This window comes from Tachypleus tridentatus, chromosome 13 (assembly GCF_004210375.1).
Source record: "Tachypleus tridentatus isolate NWPU-2018 chromosome 13, ASM421037v1, whole genome shotgun sequence".
Lineage (NCBI taxonomy): Eukaryota > Metazoa > Arthropoda > Merostomata > Xiphosura > Limulidae > Tachypleus > Tachypleus tridentatus.
The window spans coordinates 188,125,611-188,138,545 of record NC_134837.1 but is presented as its reverse complement, the minus strand read 5'-3'; the positions used below and the strand labels follow the sequence as shown (position 1 = coordinate 188,138,545).

Genomic DNA, 12,935 nt, shown 5'->3' with positions numbered 1-12,935 from the left:
AGTAATGTCAATATGAATAAGTTGAAAAATAAGAGAGTGTGAAGTAGATGCCCTGTGTGATGTAGGTTACATGATATTTTTATTGAAATACCTACCCACATTTTTGGACAACATTTGATAATTCTAAAAGATATTAAACATGAATGACCCCTTGAGAGTTTATTTAGAAACTTGTTTTTTCACAAGACTTCAGTCAGTTCATTACCTAATTCTAATACATGTTTAATATCCTTTATGCTTTCAGAAGTGTTTATTTGTCAATATGATTTTTATCCTTGAATTAGGTAAAAAATGATCTAGAAAGGATAACTGTGGCTCTATATATTTAACAGTAAATTTAGATTAAGACTTCCAAAATTCTTTAACAATTTAACTCATGATAAGAGATAAAAACTAGAGTTTGAAAACTATATGAAGCCATGTTAACTGAAAGCAATGTAATATTACGACTCAGACAAGACTACGAGTGGTTTTCAGTAACAATTGTTTTTAAAGGAGCTGCCTAAAATAAAGAAAAATATACCACAAAAACAAATTGTGGTTGTTGTTTACAGTTCCTAGATTGGGGTAAGAAAGGTTAAAGCTGATTAGCTGTAACAAGAGTACATACATAAATCATGTGGTTGTTGCTTACAGGTCTTGGAGTGGTTTAAGAAAGGCTAAATCTGAGCTGTAACAAGAGTACACAAATAAATCATGTGGTTGTTGCTTACAGTTCTTAGAGTGCTTTAAGAAAGATTAAATTTGATTAGCTGTAACGGGAGTATACACATGAATCATGTGGTTGTTTACAGTTCCTAGAGTGGTGTAAGAAAGGTTAAATCTGATTAGCTGTAACAGGATTACACACATAAATCATGTGGTTGTTGTTTACAATTCCTATAGTGGATCAAGAAAGATTAAATCTGATTAGCTGTAACAGGAGTATACACATAAATCATGTGGTTGTTGTTTACAGTTCCAAGAGTGGTGTAAGAAAGGTTTAATCTGATTAATTGTACCAAGAGTACACAGATCAATCATATGGTTGTTGTTCACAGCTCTTTGAGTGGTATAACAACGGGTAAGTCTGACTTACCCTTTAACTTTGTCTGGAAACCAGATTTAAAGAGCATAAAAAGTCACTTTCACACGTTTTCGAACACTGCAAGTCAAATGAACCAAACATAACCATAAAAAACACTCAAATACTAAATAACGAAACAAACATAAAGCCTTAAAGAAGCCTCACTTCAGCCCAAAATAAACCAATACAAAGGAACACCTTTATATCTATATCGAAAATAATATAATAAATAATAATAATAAAATAAATAAAATTATATACTCAAACATCTAAGCTCGCCCTCTACATTCCGACACTCAGTTACACAACCCCTTTCAAACATGTGGTCAGCTTCCGGTCAGTTACCTCTCTCTTTCTTTGTGAACCTGACAATGACCGAAGAAAGGCAAAACCCTGTTCACTCCTGTACGTAAAACATTTTCTCAAACCAAACAAGCCGTTTTTACATATATAGTACGTTAACAAATAACACAAGATACGACTGGTGTTTATCAGGTTAACAGTACGTTGATTATCACTGTTGTTAAGACACTTCTCTTTGTTTCCACTCGTGTTTTATATTTTTGTGAATATTCTCTTTATTATATATATGATAATTATTGTAATTTTATTAATGGTCTTAGAGTCGATTTCTCTTTCTTTTCATAAAGTTGTTTTTCCTTTTGCTAGAAACGAAATTCTCTCATTCCAGCAATTTACATTGGAGCGACTGTTGGGCCTTCTGTTTGGGCTGGTTTGGTCGCTGCCGTTATTGCTGCAAATATAAGACGAGCCTGTATCCTTTCTAAGTTGTTCTGTAATCAAAATTACTAGTTTTACAGAAATCAGCTTATTGTATGTTTTTGTTTTGATGCTTATCTAAAGAAAGGACAGCAAGTAATAAACATATTAAAGTAGAACTGGGATTTACACTTTTTTCTCGCTAGTGAATTCTTAGCTTATGAAAAGCTTCTGATAACCATTCCTGTGCTGGCAACAGAGGTTGGTGTAGGTCAAAGTGTTTCAGTGACGAATATGTGGACTCTTACCACAGTGCTGTATGTGGAAGATACTTTTGCTGCAGATCACGCTAACAGGTAAATTTCGTAGTTAGGTTTTTATAAACCTATTGAGAACTTACGCTTTTAATATAGACAAATATCTTGTATCCCTGCCAAGAGATGGCAATTGTGTTAATAGTTGGGATAACCTTACGACGAAAATGTGGGACCATGTTGCGTTTATACCGGTCTTATTTATTGGTTAGAGAAACATTATGTACGCGCAGGTGAACTTTCTAGACACTCCAAACAGATCATACAGACAGATACTATGGACAAACAGATAGGTTGTGTGCATGGAGTTTTCTGTACATAGACAAATAATAGGTTTCGATTTATTAACCATTACAACTATTTCTTATTTTCTTGCTACCACACAGGTTGGCTCTGCAATGAATTATTGCTAGATAAAATCTCTACAGGATCACACAATACCGACAATTGTTCGAAATTTTATATCGGAGAAACCGGTAGTGAATTGTAAACCAGATTTACCACAGAAAATAAAAAGAAACTTCCTGTATTTACGATCATTACAGCCCAAAGAAACTCACATGATATCTAAATAAAACACTATAATTTTATACAAAGAACCAAAATCAACAAACGGAAAATAAAATATGTTATTTTAATGAAACAAATCAATCCTACTTCAACCAACACGTCAGGGCGTTAAAATACCGTTACTAAAGTGTCAAGCAACCTGCGGTCATATGATCTCTTCCTTCATTAATTTACTTTATATTAAATAGTTTATGTAAATAGCTTGTACCAGGTGGTAATATAATCTTTTTGAAACGTTGCTCAACTTCGACAGCATTTTCATCATAACCCATTTTAACTGTCCGCAATCCTTTAATCTTATTATGTATACATAATATATACTATAGATATTATATGATGTTACTGACAGTTCTCAATTCAGAATAACAGATATGTATCTGGTCTATAGATATTACATGCTATTACTGACATTTGTCCGTTTATAATAACATACCTGTATCTGGTCTATAGATATTACAAGATATTACTGACATTTGTCTATTCATAATACAAGAACTGCATTCCAAACATCATAAATTTTCGGAATTTTTTGAATGAAATATAAGTATTAGTAAATTTATTATACTGAATACGACCGTACAATTACAAACTCCCAGTTTGTGAAAATCGTGATTGTGAAACTGTTTTTGAGTAAATTTCAGTCATGATATTTGGAAGTTTGTGGAAACTACTACATACGAACCTTGAGTATCTAAAGATTATACAGTACAATCATAAATTGTGTTGTGTTATACATGAAGCGTTACTACTTAAAAATATTCGATCATAACTTTACACGTGGTACGTTATTCCATCATACTATTAGAAAAACGCCTTCAGTCTTGATAATAACGCAAAGTTATAACAGCTGAAGTTAAATTAAAAACTATAATTGTCTTTACATTGTTTCTTATAAATTCATAAAGAAATATCTTATAACCTTATTCAGCATGTTTTATCTTCACTTGTTGTTGTTCTTACTTTTAAAGCACATTTATTTTTAGTCCTAACTTACCTGTTAAAATTACTTCTTCCAAATTGTGCCAATAAAGTTAAGAATGTTAATTCAAGGTTGCGCTATCTTTATTAATGATATTATATATATTTACATGGTCAGTGTTCATTCAGGGAAGAATTCTTCTGTTAATCGAGATCTTTAGCAGGAAACACAGTATTATTTATTTTTTACTGCATTATCGTGTCTTTGCCAGAATCTCATTTTTTTATTTGTTAATTGCATGGAGTCCAAACAACCAAATTTACAGTTAAAACCCTTCAAGATCGTTTATTCCCTGCTACTCGAGCCAATACGTGCTTTCTAACGTTATTGTAAGTAATGAACCAGCCGAGACTGTTCACACTTGACCTTAACCTATTTTTACTGACCACTGAGATCTAGTACAATTAGAAAAGTATTTGTGTATTAGTAAGGCGTGCGACTCGTAATCCGAGGGTCGCGGGTTCGCGCCCGCGTCGCGCTTAACATGCTCGCAGCCGTGGGGGTGTATAAAGTAACGGTCAATCCCACTATTCGTTAGTAAAAGAGTAGCCCAAGAGTTGGCGGTGGGTGGTGATGACTAGCTGCCTTCCCTCTAGTCTTACACTGCTAAATTAGGGACGGCTAGCACAGATAGCTCTGGAGTAGCTTTGTGCGAAATTCCAAAACAAACAAACAAATTTGTGTATTAGGTTGTCGTCACGTCGCTCCTTCAATTTCAACTTCAGACCTTCGAAAGTTAACGTTTTTCAATTCTTGGTTTGTCGTAAAACATAACAATGTAATAATTCTACATCATTTTGTATAAGGTGTACACAACATAATAACTGTTATTACTTAGTTCTCGTTGTTAATAGCAGGAAGACCAGATAAACTACTAATGAATTGTAGGGATGACTGATATGGGCATTAAAAACCTTATTATTAAAATAAAATACAAAAACAACGTTTCGACCACATAATATCTATACCAGCCGTCACTTTAATACATTTTTACTTTAAGTGAGTTTCTCGTCATTATGAGATAAACTATTATATGTTGTTGTTGGAGATGAACTTTTTTCTTTCTTTCTCATAACACTTTTCAGTCGACCCTCATTCCTTCATTTCTCGGCGAATTAACCTGAAACTTGGTAGGTTCAATATTCCCAAGCACCTTTTCCTTCATTTGATTTGGGCCATTCTAAGGATATTATTGGGTCAAAAGTAAAAAAAAACAACAACAAATGTGTAATTTCAGCTCCTGTGAGGTCATATGTACAGCAATCAAGATGAATATTAGCACGAATAGAAATTTTATTGCATATAATTGATAGAAAGACACAAAAAGCTAGATTTGCCTATTCTGGGTCTTTTTTACCAATTTATATGGGCTTTGATAGAAATATACTTTTCGACAGGTACCATTAATTGACAAACAGAAAAAATGAACCTGTACTTTGTTTCATAATCCCACAAAAAGCATAACTGTAAGGTTTTTAATTTTTCTCATATTTTGTATTTGATAATAACTTTAATTTCGACCGATTTACATGCAATTTGACATAAAGATAGTCTGTTGCAGGTCTCAAACAGTGATATAGATTACTTTAGACTGTTCTATACTTTCATGATTTTTCTGACGTTGAAGTGACACTCGCCCGATAATTTTGGTTTAAATATTTATCATTACTTCAAAGAATAAAACAAATTGTTGTATATACATTTTGCTTATCACACTTAGAATAGATAAGAAATTATTTATACGAGAGATCCACAAAAATATTAATTGCTTTTTACTATCAATTTAGGAAAATATATATGCTTCTAAATATATTCGGTATCACTTGAATTAGGCCCGGCATGGCTTAGCGCGTAAAGGCGTGCGCTTCGTAATCTGAGGGTCGCGGGTTCGCGCCCGAGTCGCGCCAAACATGCTCGCCCTCCCAGCCGTAGGGGCGTTATAATGTTTTGGTCAATCCCACTATTCGTTGGTTAAAGAGTAGCCCAAGAGTTGGCGGTGGGTGGTGATGACTAGCTGCCTTCCCTCTAGTCTTACACTGCTAAATTAGGGAAGGCTAGCACAGATAGTCCTTGAGTAGCTTTGTGCGAAATTCCAAAAAACAACAACAAATAACGGGTATTACAAATAATTGTTTATATGCAGTAATTTATAACAGTGAGTATACAATATTGCCTTCCGTTACTTTCCGCCCACAGATAGCATAGATTCTGCCGCTGGGATTGTAATGTAGTCATACATGGTTGTCACTTAACACTAAAAGGTTACATCCAAAATATGTCAACAGAAACCAATATTGATGGAACACCACCAATGTACATATATTAATTATTTTCTTTGTAAGATCGAAAGTTCGTTGATAGGACAAAAGTCTAGTTGTAACAGAAAAAAGGATATAGTGTTGTTTTTAGATAGTATAGGATTATTCACGTAAAGTTGAATGCAAGTATCCTAAACGTGTTTTCATAATCAGATTTGTATTTTTTTATAAAACTAACCTAAACAGTTTTTAGATCAGACGTTTACAAATAGTTCAGTGGTTCGTGTACCAGACAGAACAAGTGAAAGCATTCTTGTGAGCTGGGTTCATGATTTGTTAATTTTCATATCTATTTTCCATTGGGAGCAGGTGATTACGTAATAATCTGGAATTCTCACGCAGTTTTAATTCATGAACAAATTGTAAACCCAAAACATTCCCATCAGACTGTATAACATAAAAAGCGTTTATAATTAGAACAAGGTGTTGGAAACCTACTTAGGATATGACATTTTCAATTACGTGTGACGTCAAACTGAATTATTATAGTTACACATACAATAGCAGTTTCTCACCGACCTTTGGACTTTTAGAAAAGAATCTTTAAGTTGACACTAGTGTTGACTAGCGTAAGAATTGTTTGACGAGTTTAGAATGCAGTAGTTTTGATTATCGTCATTATTGTTTGAAATGTTTAGAATTCAGTAGCGTAGAACAACACTAATTACTAGTGTTGAGAAACGTGAGTATTATTTTAAGAGTTTAGAATACAGTCGTGTATAACAACACTTCTCACTAGTGTTGAATAACGTGAGTATTCTTTGAAGAGTTTAGAATACAGGAGAGTATAACAACACTAATTACTAGTGTTGATTAACGTAAGTGTTGTTTGAAGAGTTTAGACTTGAGGAGAGTAGAAGAATATTAATTACTTGTGTTGATTAACGTAATTATTGAATGAAGAGTTAAGAATGCAGTAGTGTAGAACAACACTAATCACTAGTTTTGAGTAACCAGTTATTGACGAATGTTGAATGTTTTTGAAATAATATATAAATAACACAAGTACGAGAAACTGACAGGTGTTGATTAAATTAGTAGTAACATATATATAAATAGTACAAACACGAGATTCTTACAAGTGTTGAAGAAATTCGCAGTAATATGTATATAAGTAGCGCGAACCCGATATTCTGATTAGTGTTGAAGAAATTAGCAGTAATATATTTATAAATAACATAAACAGGAGATTCTATTAAGCGTTGAAGAAATTAGTAGTAATTTATATATATATAACACAAAAATGAGATTCTGACAAGTGTTGAAGAAATTAGTAGTGATATATATATATACATATTATATAAAACATAAAGACGCAATATACTGTTTAAAGAATATTTGTTTTCTTCTGTTATATGTAAATATACGTTGTAATAATTTACTAGGGTACGACAGATAATGCGCTGATAGAATTCAATCGTCTATAACCATGAAACACCCCAAACATGTTGACTGTGTTTGTAACGCTTTATTCAATTGACCAATCAAAATTAGAGATGCAGGTTTTTTATATGTGTTAGTCAATTGATCAATAAAATATGGAAATGTACCTTTAACTCCGATATAATATGATTCTCAGTCGACCAATCACAGAACATATCTTGCTTGTTACAGTTTCATGCTGATTTAACCTATTTACTTTTATAGGTCCTGGTGTCTTGGTTTCTTTGTCCCCGAGTTTCGTACTGATGACTGTTCAATAAACATGTCTCCGTAACCATGTTCGTCAGCATTTGTAGTGCATATTGTACAGTTGAAACAACGGCTTTGTACCTATAGCGTAAAGACGCATACAGAGGTTACTGTTTTAATGTATTATATCACACTCTGTATCTGTAACAATGTAATAGAATGATTTGATTATTTCCAGAGGTCGCTGTTTTAAGAATGGGTTACAATGTATTTTATAATTGTTCTATATGTGTAACAATATAATAGAATGATTTGGCTATTTTCAGAGGGTATTGTGTAAAGGATATGTTACAATGTAACGCTTAATTCAGTTCATTAGTTAATTAAGTCGTCATAAAAAAACTCTTTACACTAATTAATTTGTCGTAAAAAGGATGCTTAATGTTAATTAAATCAGTTATGATTGATTCACTCTGAAAGGATGCTAACACAACTCATTTATAATTAATTTTCCGTATAAAGAACTGAAAACTCAAATACATTAATATGTTTATAATTAATTTGTTATAAAAGAGCGCTTATTATTATATTAATTACATATTTTTCCAGTTAAATGATCCTATAAGGAAAATATGTTAATTAAAACTAACTCAACCATATAATTAATTACACTATGTAACACAATTTTGTTCCTGAATAGTATGTGTTATTCCTTTTAATTGCTTATGTTGTAAACTATAGACAATGGCCATTAATTCCTTCAAACTTTTCTTTTGTGACCTGGACAATGAAGATTAGAAATTAACGTATTTTCTATATAAAAACGGTAAAATTTACAAATTTTCATTTATATATGGTCTGAATAAAACAACATATGAATCAATATTTACATATATTTATACTAAAGTTATACAAACATCTTTAGAAGTGAGTAGATTTTCGACGTTTGCCACTATAATGTAAATCACTTTCACGTATCAGCCCCCAAATATAGTCTCCCATCATGTTTCATTATACGCTCCCGGGTCACAAGAGCAAAGTTTGAAGAGAAAAATAGGTCTTTTCCATGTACTTTAGGCATAATCAATTGGGAAATAACACTTTCTGCCCAGGAACAAGAAAAAGTAAACATTTGGTTACATAGTTTAATTTTCAGTACTAAAAGAACTATAATTTATACAATGTGATGTATACAATTAATAACTATAGATTTAAATCACCCTAAAAAGAGCAGAATATATACATTTACTTATTACTTGATTCAACAACTTTCACATCGCAATATGTTTAAGGTTTTCATTCGCCGTTATACAAGTGTTTAATGGATGCTTCATGTATGTTTTTGAAGATCGGTAAATAAAATCTTCTAAAAAAACAAGGACAATAAAGATTTAATTACAGGTTGAAATTACACCATTCTTTGAACAGTTTTTTACTAAACAAATTTTTAAAAAGGTATTATATCAGCATGAAATTTACTTACTGGATGAAAACTATATGGTTAAAGTGTCCAATGCTTTGTACAGAGTTACTCGCCATCATATATGAGCGGTTAATCTTTTTCGATTTTGGTTTTACAATGTTTTTTTTTATATTTAAACATGCAATATTATGGTAATTTAAAGACGTTATAGCATAGAAGCAGTTGTAAGTAAATTCATATCTACAAAATTAACCATTTCAATTATATTATGATTTATTCTTACATGATAAATCTCTTTATGTAATATGATTTTTGTTAGACAGATCATATGAAAAATGCCATGGAGATTAGTGCACGTAAAATTACATAGATGGCAGCAGGCTCGAAAGGTTAAGTTGGTTGTCAGTTCCACTGATTAAGAGAGTTCTGCACTACAACCTTGTACAATACATCACACGAGTAAATGACTTCTTTTAAGTTTGATCCAATGGAAGAAAGGTCCACCTTTAAAAAAAGCGCACGGGTTATACGATTTTATAATCTTTCATCATTCAGTACACGTTCATTATTACACGTTTTGATGTGTATACATGTAAATATACCTCACACAAGTAATAGTTTTGTCAGTATATATACATGTATAGATACACATATATGTACATATACATAAGACAAGTCATGGTTTTGTCAGTATATATACGTGTATACACGCACAGATATATGTACATACACATTAGTCATATTTTAACAGTATAAATATATATATATGTACATATACACAAGTCATAGATCTATGCACACATATTTATATATGTATACATAAGTCACAGTTTTATCAGTACATATACATGTATACATGCACATGTACGTATAGATAAGTCACAATTTTGTCAGAATATATACAAATATGTACACACATATCTAAATATAAATAAGTCATAGTTTTGTCAATATACACAAACATATATATGTACATATACATAAGTAATAGTTCTGTCAGTATATTTAGATGTATGACCACACAATTATGTACAAATAAACAAGTGACAGTTTTGTCAGTATATATTCAGGTATACACAAACACATGTATATACATATATGTAATTCATATATACCTATATATCAACATCAAATTAGTGATGTCAAGAAAAACTAAATTGTGATGTTTACATTACTATAACAGTATATTTACATCCAATCAGTAATATGAAGTATATCTAAGTAGTGATGTTATTGTTTACATTAATATAACTATATATTAACATCCAATCAGTGATATCAAGTATAACTAAAAGTGATGTTGATGTTTACATTACTAGAACATTATATTAACACATATTTAAATTTAGAATTGGCCCAATGTAAAAATTGCTGTATTTTCGAAACAGCTACTCAGTTCAGTAGGATTGCCACTAAACACGAAGTTTATTACACATGAATTTTAGCTTTGTGGAGTTTATTACTATTATTGTAAATAAATATAAGAACCTATATATCCCTAATGTCTCTCTTTATGTGCCCATTATTTTGCTGATATAACTTCAATCGGAGCTATCAACTAAATGCTGAAACTAGATTAGTGGGTTTGTAAGTTTTTGGCAATTACTGAAAAAAATTTATAACAAAATAATTAGCTAATAAATATAAATTCATATAAAATATCATCTCAAGTGACAGAATGTTCATATTCTATTCACTAATTCTTACACCCTATTTCACTATGATAAAAACCATCTGTTATATTGTTACATCCTATTTCACTGTGATAAAAACCATTTGTTGTATTGTTATGTCCTATTTCACTGTGATAAAAACCATGCTGTATTATTACATCCTATTTGATTATGATGAAAACCATGTTGTATTGTTATATCCCATTTGATTATGATTAAAACCATCTGTTACTTTGTTACATCCTATTTGATCATGATAAAACCATCTGTTGTATTGTTACATCCTATTTCACTGTAATAAAAACCATGTTGTATTGTTACATCTTATTTGATTATGACGAAAACCATATTGTGTTGTTACATCCTATTTCACTGTTATAAAAAAATTAAAATTTTTACCTAAATCTTGTATCATTTCTTTCTAAAATGATACACCAGTTTCCCTTATCATACTAACAATTTTGTATGGAAACTTTCTGAATTTTTTCAATAAGTGACTCAATTTCTCCTTTCTTAAAGACATGGTAGAATCTGTGAAATGTTTTATCAGCACTAGTAGTTTGTATATCACAAGCAGTAGATAGTTTTCTACACCATGGAACTAACATGTCTTGTTGTTTGAAACAAGTTCTCTTTGTATGAATGGGAAGTTTACAGTCTGAGGTTTCAAGTATAACTGACTTGCACAGGATTGGTGAGATACTGATTTCAGCCGAGTCACACCCATTATTTAATTTTGCTTCTCTGGATGGTTTCAAATAATTTGAGGGACCATCAATTTTGTCCTGCTCCATAGCCCACACATATACTAATGCTTGACCTCCTGGACGAAGAAGCCTCACTAATTCTTGTATTGCAAGTAAACGTCGATTCTACAAGAGAGAAAAAATAATAATGATCATAAAATAAACTTACTAGTTGACAGAAATCAAACAAATTATCAGATTATTAGAATTTAGAACTTTCCAATATTTTTAAAACCTGTCGATTCATTGGAGAAGTGTGAAGAAATAATTACTTTAATTTAGAACAGTTTATTGTTTCTTTCAATAAAACTAAATAGTAATAATGTTTCTAGTCTACATCTGAGTTGAGATTCCTAAAAATGAATTATTAGTTCATTTCAATTATAAGATATAAACGTCAAACCAAACTGACATTAATTACTACAAACAATTTTTTGTGAAATATATATACACACATAATTTTCCATGGTATTCAAAGACACTCACAATAATTTCATTTTATAAACATTATGGTTTAATGAACTAAATGAAGTGAACAAACAACTCTTTAATATGTGTAAACAAGTGTAAGATTGGAACAATGTATACTTTATCACATAATCTAATGGTACTAACTGGAAGATTAAATAAATAATGGTCATGTTAGCGTAAAGCACAATTTACTACAAGACTAGATACTTGATAAATCTATACAACAAATTCTCATAGTGTTGACTGGAAGTCGACATATAACTAAATGTAATATTAGAACTGTAAAAACTGTACTGTTAGAACTATATATACAACATATTCTGATACTGTTAAGTGGAAACCATACAAACAAGTATACTGTTAGAACTATAAAACTATACAACATATTCTGATACAGTGCTAACTGGAAAACTATACAATATATTCTGATACTAAACAGGTAAACAAGTACTGTTAGAACTATAAAACTATACAACATATTCTGATACTGTTAAGTGGAAAACCATATAAACAAGTATACTGTTAGAACTATAAAACTATACAACATATTCTGATACTGTTAAGTGGAAAACCATACAAACAAATGTAATGTTAGAACTATAAAACCATACAATATATTCTGATACTGCTGATTATAAGACTATATAAATTAGTGCTGAACATGAACAAAGTAAGTAATTTGTTATGGTTCCAATTCACTTGTTGTTTTCATCAGAAGTTTGCTCTTTTCGCTTGCTTTTATTCTTGTATTCATTTGTAATGAAAAATGTTTTTAATGAAACCATATAAAAACATGTCACCCAGTGGCAGATGAATGTTGAGAAATGGAGTAGGAATAAGCATCTCATTGAGTTACGTGAAGAGTGCACATCAGTATCAAGTGGAGGTTACACAGTGTGCATGACACCAAGACTGTAGTGTTAGTGTAAGACTAGATGTGATACTTATAGAAGATGTTGGTGTACTTTTGGTCTCTGGAAAACGTTTTAGTGACCCCTTCTCTACATTACTGAGTGTGATACA

The 12,935-nt window shown here is 31.1% G+C and overlaps 1 long non-coding RNA gene across 1 annotated transcript in view; it reads right to left on the bottom strand.

Moving 5' to 3' along the window:
* Window positions 1-12,935, bottom strand: part of LOC143240589 (uncharacterized) — a 49,393-nt gene that overhangs the window by 35,984 nt on the left and 474 nt on the right. Inside the window, exons 2-4 of the long non-coding RNA XR_013021830.1 lie at window positions 11,095-11,567; window positions 8,843-9,526; window positions 7,518-7,740 (exon numbers count right to left, since the gene is read on the bottom strand). This is a non-coding gene — a long non-coding RNA (uncharacterized LOC143240589). The remainder of the gene's footprint in view (window positions 1-7,517; window positions 7,741-8,842; window positions 9,527-11,094; window positions 11,568-12,935) is intronic.